Source organism: Astatotilapia calliptera, chromosome 22 (assembly GCF_900246225.1).
Source record: "Astatotilapia calliptera chromosome 22, fAstCal1.2, whole genome shotgun sequence".
Classification (NCBI taxonomy): domain Eukaryota; kingdom Metazoa; phylum Chordata; class Actinopteri; order Cichliformes; family Cichlidae; genus Astatotilapia; species Astatotilapia calliptera.
The window spans coordinates 33,695,631-33,709,340 of record NC_039322.1 but is presented as its reverse complement, the minus strand read 5'-3'; the positions used below and the strand labels follow the sequence as shown (position 1 = coordinate 33,709,340).

Sequence of the window (13,710 nt, the reverse complement as noted above, 5' to 3'; positions counted from 1 at the left end):
GACACTTGGACTGGAGCACGAACCTTTCGATAAGAAGCTGAGCTGCTCTGTCTCCTGAGCTACAGTAAGAATAAAAGAGAACAATCAGGAATCGCTCGTTTTTATATGTTTTCATATGTTTGATGGCAGTCTCCTCCTAACCTTAGCATCATTCTTTAATGTGCAATGTAGCACTGCAGCCTAGCACCCTGCTATGGTGAATAAAAGCTTACACAGGCTTGTCTAATTAGCAGGCTTGGTAGCACAGTAGCATAAACCACCGGACTTCCACCCAAACGAGTTAGCTGCAGCCTGCTATTTGTAGACACGTGTCTGTGATTTTGATTTTGAATCAAAATTACCTTCAGGTTGACAGATTTGTTCCACTTTATAGTATGGTTTCAGTTAAAATATGTCCTTTCACAACAACCAAGTATAAAATATTGATACAATTTCAGAGTCTGAAAAGAGACACTGAAGCAAATGTGCCCTAAACTCTTTTAAATGTCCATCAGGGACATCTGTGGTTGCAAAAAAGCCTTATTGTCCTGCAGACAGGAGAACAAAGCTCTGCGCCTTCACCTCACCAAATGTGATGAATCCATGTGCTCAGTCGCTGTTCGTGACATAAAGGGAAATAATTACTTGATCCCCTGGTGAACTTTAAAATTTGCTCATTAAAAAAACAAAACCAGTCTGTAGTTTTTAATGGTAATTTAGAGAGAGACAGACCATCAACACAAAGCAGACAGCCAGTATTTGATCTCCTGGCCAGAATTCTTGCTCCCATCGACTTGTTACAGTCAGTCAGTGACAGACACTCTTGATCTCAACTCATTCTGTGTCCACATAATGAATTTCTTCCATTCCAACCTCTCCACCTATCACAGACCAGAGAGCTGTCAAAGGACACCAGGGACAGGATTGTGAATGTGCACAATGCACCACTGGTATTTGGCAGCTTGTCTAAATGATTCAGAGGTGGCTTGGTAGAAAGCGCTACGGTCAGATGAAACCAAAATCAAGCTCTCTGCCACCGACTCAAGCGGATCCGCTTGGAGGACAGAAAATGCCAAGTATGACCCAAAGAACACAATCCTCATAGCCAAGCACAAGGCTGGAAATATGCTTTGGAGCTGCTTTTCTGCCAAGGATACAGGACAACCTCACCGCACCGAGGGGCCAGCGGACGGGGCCACGCGCTGTAACACTGGAGACGGGGAACGGACGGGTCGTCCAGCACGACAATGACCCAACACATGTCAACATCTGGTATGTAGAATAAAACTTTTCTAAATGATGGTCAGGAGAGAGGATCATCCAGGGCTGATGATTTGTGACAGAGGATCTACCTCGTGCTCATCACATCTGATCTCATAACACCAAAGACTTTGTAAGGAGACTTTACAAGAACGTTTTTTGATGCTTCTTCTAAACGGTCTATGCGCTGACCGATGTTCTGGGCCCATTATAGCACCTGCAATAGTCATGTTTTGTGCAGTGATACCGCCACAGCTTTTGTCAAGCCTTTATTTTGTTGAATGAACTGCAGTGCTGACACAAGCATACCTGTCTATATTTCATGTCTTCATGAAGAATGCAGCTATCCATAGGACTATTATTATTATTAGGACTAGAACTATGTTTGCTTTTGTCATGGTGGAACCACAGTTAGTTCATTTATCGTTACATACGATCGGATTGGACTGTTAGTGGAGGACAAACGTTAGAAGAAGCAGAAGCAGGTAAACATGACAATATGTTTGACATCGAGTTCTTCAGCTGATGTATGTCCAATTTTATTTACCACGTACACACACACACACACACACGTACACGTACACACACACACACACACACACACACACACACACACACACACACACACACACACACACACACACGTACACACACACACACACACACACACACACACACACACCACACACACACACACACACACACACACCACACACACACACACACACACACACACGTACACACACACACACACTCACAAACACACACACACACACACACACACACACACACGTACACACACACACACACACACACACACACGTACACACACACACGCACACACACGTACACACACACACACACTCACAAACACACACACACACACACACACACACACGTACACACACACACACACACACACACACACACGTACACACACACACACACACACACGTACACACACACACACACACACACACACACACACACACACACACACACACGTACACACACACACACACACACACACACGTACACACACACACACACACACACACACACACACACACACACACACACACACACACACACACACACACACACACACACACACAGGCAACAAACAGAATAAACAGAGCCTGCTGTGGCACATGATGACTTAGGCTAAGATATAAACAAAGATTTGAGTTTAATTGTGTGTGTGTGTGTGTGTGTGTGTGTGTGTGTGTGTGTGTGTGTGTGTGTGTGTGTGTGTGTGTGTGTGTGTGTGTGTGTGTGTGTGTGAGATGCTGTGTATTGGCATTCTGCAAGCTGCAGGACTCTGACTGTGCAAAATGAAGCAACATGAAGGTCTTACCAAAATAAGTCAAGTCTGACTCGGGGCCGTGCTGAGGAGCTGCTGAGCTCCCCCAGAGAAACACCTACGAAAACACAAGGAAACACACACTGAGATTTGGGAGAGTAATGACAAACTAAGATGATAATCACAGTCTAGCTATGAAATCCCAGTAGGGTCCCAGTAAGGTTTTGAACATTGGAATGAAATATTTAACTAAAGCGTAGGTACAGTTGAAATCCAAACCTCACGCTGAAGCAGACACAAGGTGGGAAAGCTCTTCCCTTCTATAATTTGGATTTCCTTTTTGGACTGGCTGCCTTGCAATGGATCCATTTGTCTTTTTTCTCTGTGTGCAGCCTTGAAGTCAACAATGGCCATGAATATCATAGTGATGACAACACAACATGTGCAGGGAAGCAGAAACAAATCATTTGTTAACTTCATGCTGAGATCACGGGGAAAGATGAAAGACGCCTACAGGAGAGAAGCTGGTCTGATGAGTGAGAGGAACACATTCAGTGCAGGGCAGTGGTGATCATCCCTCTCCAATGAAACACTAATCACTCGTAATCAGACTTACAGCTGATGTTGTGTCTGCAAACAGGAGTGTGTATGTGTGTTTTTCACATCTGCACTGGGAAACGTTGCTGCCACACTTTCATCTGACAGACAGTAATTGTTTTAATACTGCCGTCTATTCAAAACAACAGTGCACAGCCCTGATTAGTATGTAGTGTCTACAGATTTCATGCACATGCATTCATTCAGGTGCAGCTGAAACTGCAGCTCAGAGTCAGCTGCAGCTCTGTTGTGTTAGCTCACTGTTTGCTGCAATCACAGGTGACAACAATTTATTACAGCAAGTTATAAGGACAACTTTTTTTACCCAAGATGACAGCACACGCTGTTTTAGGCAGGTGTTATTTCTACAGTGTATACTGGCTTTACTTATGAAGGCTGTACAGTGTCTGTGTATGCACTTGTATTCATAAACAGTCTGAGAGGAAAGCAAAACAAAAACAGAGTCATGGGATGTACTGCATCTAGGACTGGGCGATATATCGAGTTTTTAAATATATTGATATATTTTTATACGAGATATAAGATCTGACAACATCGTTTATATCGATATAGTCTGTGTTACGTTATATTTATACTTGTGGAGTTGCAAGTTTGCCTCTCTTTCGTCCACTTTTGTCTCTGCGCAGCATTACTCTGCCTCGCCCATCGCTTCACCTGCAGGCAGCACAAGACGGACACGGCAGCTGTCAAAGAGGAGCTGCTCGGTAAAAAGAAAACATTTGGAGATTATTATTTTAATGCTGGTAGCGTTAATCTGGTTAAAATGACGTTAACGGCATAACTGCATTAACACGGCAAATCTCTGTTACCGCGGATCGCCCCGTGCGTGGGGATGGACAGCGAGCTGACTGCGCTAACCGCGCTAACAGTTAGCGTCTTTTAGTTTACATTTTGACTGCACAGTTGTGAGCTCTTTGTTATGCACAAAAACAACATAGTTTTATTTTATTTATGCAGCATTATTATTTAATAAATGCTGATAATTTATTTTTTTTCATGCACATCTGCGCTGTATGTTAATAAAAGTGCCTGTGTGACATCTGGGACACAGCTTTGACTAAGAACTCTCTGTTTGTTCTTGCTTTATGGCTTAAAAAAATATCGAGATATATATCGTAGATCGCCATACAGCTAAAGAATATTGAGATATGAATTTTGGGCCATATTGCCCAGTCCTAGCTGCAGCCTTAGCGTACTTTCCACTTTTATATACACTCAGCAAGTAAAAGTCTTAGTCCTGCTTTAGGATCATACTTCTAAATTAAGGCTTGTGGAACAAATTTTTAAAACTTGCTTGCAGCAAACATTAAAAGCAGGAATGAAGTTGGTCCTGGAAACCTGTTGCTTGACGATTGCTCATTAGTTGGTTAATTAGGAGAGCACAGGGAGGGGACAACACACAGTGTGGGAGAGAGGACATCGTTTAATGTAGTCGTGGTGCGTTCAGTGCATCACGGGAAGACGGACGAAACATATAATGAATTGATCGTTCAGAGTCACCTGACCACAAGGGAAGCAGTCTGATTATTGGCATTATTAGCAGTACTGTTAGTAGTATGACAGCTGTTACAATTATGGATATGTCTGTGGGAAGGCTGTGAATATAGATCTAATATATACCTGTTGGAGCTAGTGAAATGTAGGCCTCTGTCAGCCTGGCTGGAATAAATCAGAAACTCTGAGTACAGGCAGACGAACAATAGTTACGGTGAACAAAGCTAAGTGTAAAATGAATTACAGCCATGGCTGCGTCTTTGGCTGGATTCTGACACACGGCCACTGATCCATTGAAACAGTCTTATTGCAACTATAGGACAAAAACCAGCAGGTTCAATCATGCACACTTTATTGTTTTGCTCTGCGCTGCTGTTGAAACTGTTATTCTTTGTAAATGTGTAAATAGTGCTTTTGCTGATATTTGGTTACGTCAGCTGAAATAAGCAGACACAGCTTCTTTCTCACAGCCATACTGGGGAAAGTTTGCCAGTTATCTATGAAGCTCACATTGTTTTCTAGACACCACCCGACAGATAGCTGTAGACCTGCGGCTACACGTGTCGTCACTGGTCAAACTGGGCAGAGGATCTTCAGAGTCTGACATTGTTCTGGCACAGTCACACAGTGATGCTACTATTAATCTTAGTGGTCACTGATTGAAACAGGTGGTGTCATTATAATTCAAATTTTACTAATTTTACATTGATCCATTGCCAGTAGTTGGCCACAGGAATACTCTGGTCATTCAGTCTTTAGCGCCACATTTGTAAGGACACTGACGCCAGGATGTCTCTTGAGCTGTCGAGAAGGAGAAACCCATTTAAAGATGGCTCCTGGCGGTGCATCGAGGGCTTCGCCGTGCTGGCCACCCAGCTGGGTGCTGAGGAGGACCGAAAGACATCAACATTAGACTGTCTCTAAAACTTCTACACCTGGGCTTGTCCAAGAATCAACACACAACTGTTCTTAATACTGATTGGTAGGTAGGTGTTCATTTTCTATGTTCATCTCAAAGATAACCTGCTGTGGAGAAGGTCAGGTCTGCAGTTGGAGTTACTGTCCTGTGTACATCTGTAAGAATGTAGAACTGCAGTTCAATCCAAAGCTACTTCACTAGGCTCCAAATCGTGCTTCAGACTTTGGCTCCCTACTGGATTTGTTCAGCTTTAATACAAACGTAGTGTTCATGACCTCAGCCTGGTGGAGCCTACAGCGTGTTTGGACTTCAGCTGTGCCTCATGTGACCTGTAGTCCTATTGGACTGGTTAATGTCAACAGTCTTTGTGGTGTAGTAAAAATAAAATCTACTTTATATATTGTGTGTATGAAATTGCTCTACTTTGTGAAACTTGAACGCAGCTACAGTTATAACGTCTGTGTACATATGGGCCCAGAGAATTCTGCTTCCAAAATATGTTCAACAAACAAGTGTTTTTGGACCGAGGGCCATCTGTTGTTAGTCAGAAGTGTGTGTTTGTGTGTCTTGGAGAAGAAACGCGAAAAGCAAAGACATGACAAGAAGGTGTGTGAGTGTGGCTGAGGGGGGGAACCCTAGACGATACACTCAGTTTCCATAGTGATCGGAGTTATATTTGAAAATGTGACGCACATTTCAACATCCACTTTCGCCTTTTGCTGTTAGTCATCTTCATGAGTTACATGTGTGAAAGGTTTACAGAGAAGAAAAGTGAGATAAGAATGACCTTCTCTCTGGGCCTGGAGAGAAAAGTCAACGAGGGCTTTGATGTGCTGAGCTGTAATGGTTGTAAATGGTTAAACATCTGGATGGGCACATCTGTTGATCCTGCATTCATATAGATTGCATTTATATTATAGCGCTTTTCTAGGCACCCAAAGCGCTTTACAATACCACTATTCATTCACTCTCACATTCACACACTGGTGAAGGCAGGTACAGTCGTAGCCACAGCTGCCCTGGAGCAGACTGACAGAAGCCAGGCTGCCATATCGCGCCATCGGCTCCTCCGGCCAACACCACTAGGCGGTAGGGTTGATCCCAAGTCGAAACTTTATGCTTACAGCCTGATGAGTACTGAGTGCTCAGTTCCTTCACTATTAGCTCGCAGACTCCGGTACTGTGCGCTCTGACCTACTGTGCTTTACACAAGACCCAGGGATCTACACTGCAGTGTTTCTGAATGTCATGTTATGCAACATTACCACATTTTGGAAGAAACCAGTTTACAGACCAGAGACATACTGGACAAACAGGGCGCCTACACAACTTTTCTGAACCAACTCTGTTCAGCGGTCCCCAACCTTTGTCGCTCCACAGACAGGTCAGTATTATCAGGCAGTATTTTCACGGACCGGAGTTTAAGGTGTGGCGGATAAATACGACAAAATAACAGATACAACAAAAACTGTGGTATTTTGTAAATATAACACTAAACGCAAATTCAGTGTGTAATTGTGTAACTTTATTAGCAGCGTCTTCCTGAAGTGCACCAACAACATTGAGAGTAACGTCCTCCTCTCTGCCCCTCAATGCTCTCTGGTCGCTATGGTAACACATTTCTTTCAAAATAAGACGCACAACTACAACACGGGAAAGACCCAGGGAACCGAGTTAATGATAAAAACCCTGAAAACCATCAATTTCACACCCGAGCCTCAACTCTCACGGCCCGGTACCAAACGACTCACAGACCGGTACCGGGCCGTGGGCCGGGGGTTGGGGACCGCTGAATTAAATGACCTTTGAAATATTTTAAAGATAAAGGAAAAAAAGATGCGCTCAGTACAAACTCTAGAAGCAAAACTCATCGTTATATTCAACAGCTAAATAAAAGCCCCGAAAAGACTTTTTACAACAAGAAAAACTAACAAACAATAACAAAAGGAGTTGAAGGCGACTGAACTAGCTCTACATATTTAAACTGTGGTAACGGATGAAGAATGGGAACCACAGAGACGCAGTAATCTGATTAAGAATGAAGACACATAAACCTTATAGGAACTCTTTAAAAAACTCCTTCAAGGTGTCAAAACAGAAGAACGTAAGCTCAACGGTTCAGATAACTGAATGGACGGTGAGAGTGCCATGGGCCAATGAGAGACCCAATCAAACAGCGAGAACCACAGTGAGCTAGGCTGCTCAGAGTTAACTCTATCAAACCCTGAACAAACCAGCAAGTGAACATGCACCAACACTGACGGCACTAAAACCAGGTTCCTAATATTGTGGCAGCTCATAAGAGCGCAGCAATGTGCTAAAAGTCCAGACACTCCAGGAACAAACACAACATAGAGAGCAGCTCATCACCCCAGCCCTCAAACTTTCAGAATCCCAGTTCGATAACATATCTGAATGGGATTGGACCGACTCACCGAGAGCCCGCAGCCTTCTTACACCGATGTCTACCAACATGTGATTGGTCCTACATTAAGTACTGAGAACACTGTAAACCTGGAGTTGGAGTCACTGTGATGTAAGAACTATGGTGTGACCAGTTTCTGCATTATGCTCTCGAAAAATAGGTTTCATATTTGCACATAGTGACATAATTATAATATCAAGAAGAGGCCAGTATCAGTCAGTACTATCAGCTCCGCGTAATATTTAGAGCTCCAGAGGAGACAGTGTGTGGATGGAGTGCACACACTAAGACATGGACATGCTAAAAATATATGCAGGCAAGCATGTCATGCATCTGTTTGCCTGCTGAAAGCCCCACGTTACACACATGCACTCACACACAGACGCCTCCCTTCGAGCTCGCTGCTGCCTTTGCCTCTGTGAGCGAGCGCGGGTCGCGTCAGGACAATTCCCCTGCATGCAGACTGTTTGCAGCAATAGCGTGTTTTTTTGCCCCATTTTTTCAGCCTCGTGGACACTGTCTGAGGGGCCAGAATGGGGGAAAAAGGAGGGAAGAAAAGAGTCCTTTTCAAATTGATGACAGCAGTTGCCGCTAAGGGAAACTATTGAAAGGAATATATAAAGCAACATCGTAGCATCTACCCACCACACAATCCTCTCTTCCAACATCAAAGTGCACACCCATCTTGAGCTGACAGAGCTCCACATCACTCCAGTGCAGGCTGGGTACGAGAGGATAACTAAGGACATAGGCAAGGGACTTTAAGGATACTGCAGTAAGCTGCTCACAATGGAGGGAGAAAGGAAGAAAAGAGCGAGAGAAAGCTGCAGAGGAAGGATGGGAGACGAGATGAGAGGGGGGGCAAGATACTGGATTAGTGAAGGACAGGGGATAAACTAAGCACAAATATATCATTTGGAATGAACTACTGCTTCTGCTACTCCCTAAATATGAACAATTACCTAGATTATTTCTACCATACCACTTAAAGGGCGGGCCAATCCTAATGAAACTTATGTCTTCACACACAGAGGAGCTCCACTGAGACGTATAAGCCACAGTTTGATGTGTATCTCCTTCAGCCTCGTGTCCACACCTGTTTTTCTCCATTTTGTGTCTTTTTTTTTATCTGGCACCTAAAGACAGTTAAATGGTAAATGGCCTGTATTTGTATAGCGCTTTACACAACCAGTCACACACACATTCACACACACATTCACACACTGGTGATGGCAGCTACATTGTAGCCACAGCTGCCCACTGACAGAGGCGAGGCTGCTGGACACTGGCGCCACCGGGCCCTCTGACCACCACCAGTAGGCAACGGGTGAAGTGTCTCGCCCAAGGACACAACGACCGAGACTGTCCGAGCCGGGGCTCGAACCGGCAACCTTCTGATTACGAGGCGAACTCTTGGGCCATGATCGGCCCCACTAGGTTAAAGTACCCAGTGTCAAACGATTCACCCCAAACACAGAGCAGGTCTCTTTAGACCAGACAGAACTACTATCCACACGGGAATACATGTATAAAATAATAAGAATGGATCAATTAATGAAAGACCAAAAAATGAATAATTAAATGCCAGATTTTACTTTGCACTGAATTTGATTAGTTTTATCTGTTTACATCGATTTCTGCATACAGTTTGATCTTATTACATGTAATAACGTCATAAGATGCCAAAGACACGCAGGTACCGTGGTGTAAAAAACAGGATCTGATGAACTGATTGTCCTACAGCTGCTGATCGTGTCTTTTAAACGTTTAGCCTCTTTTACACAGTCTGAAGCGCTCCGTCGAACCTTGTTTACACTGTTTTACCCGGCAGTGTTGTTAACATTGACCTTGTGTGCCAGCTCGCTCTTCTCGGTCCTGCTGCTGGCCTTTAGCAGTCCAGCTCCACAGTGACGGTCGCAGCTCTGACACAGCAGCATATGCTGGATGTTGCTACGTGAGATGGAGGAGTTGTGCGCACACTGACACAGAAGTGTGAATTATTTTTCTGTTGATTCAAAGGATGCATGTCTGCTGCTCAGTGCAGTGACAGTGTTAACAACGTTACCTTCGTATCATTACCATAAACAGCTAAGAATACAGTTCAGTCTGGTTGGGACAAATGGATCCAAATTTGCGTTTTGATGTTTTTTGGCTTGATCATAACCCTCAAGTGGGAAATGACATATCGTTTACCCACTGAACCAATTATTTGAACCTGTTTTCACTCAGCTAATCATGGGAGCTTTTCATTTAATGCTTCTTCAGCTGATCATGCCTCAGACACACCGGCCTAGAGAACGGTCAGCAATCTCCCGACAGCCCCTGCTGCAGGCGCCTGCTGTTTGCGTGGAAGTCGCCATTTACAATTTGTGCTAGTGTGTCCGCCGCAAACACGAGAAAGTTCGCCTTCAAAGTAAAAGGTGCACCTTTTATGTTTGGTTGCAGCCACTGGTTTCCAGTGGGTCACTGACCAGTCTCTAGGCCTGTGTGAGTGAGGCTTTAGCAAACTGTTTATTCACAGCGACTCCCAGCAAAGTCCAGCAAACACCACCAACTGGTTGGAGAATACAGCGTTTGTTCTGCTGTTTCCTGCCTGTCTGTAGGCCTGTGAGACTTGGAGCTTAAATTAAAATAAAAAAATGATAATAAAATACAAAAGTTACAATTTTCTTTTTTGATGTAAAAAAATAAAATGAGTATAAAAATAAGCAGTATAATATGTCCGGTGTATCAGTTTCTATGTATTTATTTGACTTCTAACTGCACATTTAATAACATGTCTAAATAAACTGAATAAGGCTCTGCGCCATGAAGTTGTTGCACTTGAAGCAGCGCCTAACTCAAGTACTTGTTAGCTTAAAAAAAAAGTACTTCAACACAAAGTAAAGAACTAGTTTATCACTGACAGCCAGGATTAGCTTTAACTACATCGATTTAAACAGAACGCAGGATTTAAACACACAGAGCTAATCTCCACAGCTATGTTTTTACATTGTTACTATAAAGACGAGATCGGTCACATAGCTCAGGATGTCCTCACCATCACCACACAGTCTTCCTTCCTTTTTGAGAGAAAAAATGAGACTGGATATACAGAGCAGCTGGACACGACGCACAGCTGCACAACGTGTCAACGATCCATTGGGTTGTATATAGAAGATCCACAGTTTTCACGAATGCAAAGCCCTGTTGTAGCACCAAGTAGTACTGTCAGCATGTACTCTGTGTTTCTTGTTTTGTTTAAGATAGCACACTGAAATAACACCCAAATTCAAAATTTGGGATAGAGAGCATTTTAGTGAATCACACAAGACTGATACTAAGATGTGAGTCAGTCAGGTTACTGGTATTTGTGCCATTATCTACCATTAAACCATCTGTTGGATCATTTGATGCAGCTGTTGAAAGAAAATCTGGCAGGTCTTTTGCATGTCTTCAGTTTGTACACAACATATTTCTCATCAGCATTACAAATCAGCTGTAATGTGTGTTCCTCCTGTTTTTGTCAGGTGCATCATTGTGATAATGTCTGTCACAGTATGTGTGTTCAAGCAGTACGATGGGTAACCAGCCTCATAGGTTTGACTGTAACAACCAAATTACATAAATACTACACAGTACTGATGTACTCTAAATGAATCAGTGTTAGGGCTGGGCGATATGACCCAAAATTCATATCTCGATATTTTTTAGCTGGATGGCGATATAAGATATATATCTCAATATTTTTTTAAAGTTTTAAGTTTTAAGTTAAGAACAAAAAGAGAGTTCTTAGTCACACTGTGTCCCAGATGTCACACGGGCACTTTTATTTACATACAGCATAGATGTACATGAAGAAATTACTCAAAAATAAATTATCAGCATTTATTAAATAATCATGGTCCATAAATAAAAGAAAACAATGTTGTTTTTGTGCATAACAAAAAGCTCACAATTGTGCAGTCAAAATGTAAACTAATAGACGCTGAGCGTAATAACAAAGAGACAGATTTCACAGCTGCACCACGTCTCTGAACAGGTACCGTTTGTGGTCCTTATACACACACAGTACGTATCACTCCGCGAGGCTCCTCCTCTGTAGCCGTAATCCTCCGACAATCCATCAAGTGGTGCAGCTCCGTAGCTTAGCAAAGTCATATTAAAACATTTTTTGACAGATTGCTGAGCGCTGTGTACCACATAAAATCGGTTCGCGTCAGTAAGCACAACCAGAATTCATACATAAGGCGCACTGTCGATTTTTGAGAAAAGGAAAGGATTTTAGGCCGTGCAGCTCCTCCGGGCTGCATGTCGTTAGCGCGGTTAGCTCGTTAGCGTGGTTAGCTCGCTAACACGTTGACACCGTCCAGCCCCACGCACGGGGCGATCCAAGGTAACTCGCTAACGGAGATTTTCCGCTTTCATCTTGTCATTGCCTGCAGGTGAAGCTATGGGGGAGTTGTGTTCAGTGAAGGAGAGGCGAGGCTGAGTGACGTTGCGTAGAGACATAAGTGGACGAAAGAGAGGCAAACCTGCGGCTCCATAAGTATAATTATAACGTAACATAGACTATATCGATATAAACGATATTGTCACATCTTATATCTCGTATGAAAATATATCGATATTTTTCAAAAACTCGATATATCGCCCAGCCCTCATCAGTGTCACTTTTCAGTAGCAGAGCACATCGAGCTTAGAAAAGGAATAAAAATGAGACCATGTGACCGTGTGTTAGAGCGCAACAAACACACCGGCTGGAGAACAAAAGCCGTACCGAGCGTGGTTACAAAAGTCGACACAGACAACGCTGTCTGCAACATTTGTGATGCAAAATGCAAAGCTGACCATGGCAAGACAATCAAACACAAAATACAGAGTGCAGTGTATTTGACAGCCTGTCTGCAATATTTAAGAAGAAGAAGATGAAACTTGTAGTGAGGCATTGTTTGCTCAGAAAGAAACACATTATATGAGAGGTTTGTCCAAACCCTCAGTATGTAACCATGACCGATAACAGTCCCACTCAAAGTATCATTTAATACTGTAACATGTACATACATACTGCCAACAATGATATCAACGTCACAGAACTGTGAGACGAAGGCTGGCGTGGTTTCTGAAACGGAAACAAAACGCTTCAGTTGAGAAATGTGGACCTACTGTGGAAGAAAGAAAATTGGATTCATTATTTCAGATCCATGGAAATATGGAAAAGGATACTGCTGCCTACCGGTACCAGATTCCAGGTACAGTTCAGAGACGAAAGTTACTCAGGAACATCTGCAACATGTTAGAATAATGTTTGAGTTGCACAATCATCCCAAACACTGGATTAGTCCGATGTGGTGGGAAGTAATGTTCAGTCTTCTTCTACACAGATTACAGGTCTATCCAGGGGAAACGCTGCGTCTGAGCTGCCGGGTTCATGTGGAACAAACATTTCTTCCCAGTAACAGAACATACTCGCTCTGCTCTAACTCGGTAAATTGTTGCTGATGGGAAACACATACTGGGTTATATGGTGGACCATCACGGACATGAACAGTCTGTGTTTGTTCATAAAATGACATCCTGTTGGCAGTTTATGCAGAATTATCAGTGCAAAGCAACCACAGGACCAAAAGCTAAAGCATAAATAACTGTGCAAGCATGTGACACCATTGCTCACAGTCACAGTTAGCTTACAGCCAGCGTGAAGTCTGGGAATCTACCCAACACAAAAACACG

General features: G+C 43.2%; 1 protein-coding gene across 2 annotated transcripts in view; it reads right to left on the bottom strand.

Annotated features, from left to right (window-relative positions):
• The window catches only part of thrb (thyroid hormone receptor beta), a 118,558-nt gene that overhangs the window by 43,516 nt on the left and 61,332 nt on the right, over positions 1 to 13,710 (bottom strand). For both annotated transcript variants that reach the window (XM_026155628.1, XM_026155629.1), the window contains exon 2: positions 2,597 to 2,660. The gene's annotated coding sequence lies outside the window, so the exon portion shown is untranslated. The remainder of the gene's footprint in view (positions 1 to 2,596; positions 2,661 to 13,710) is intronic.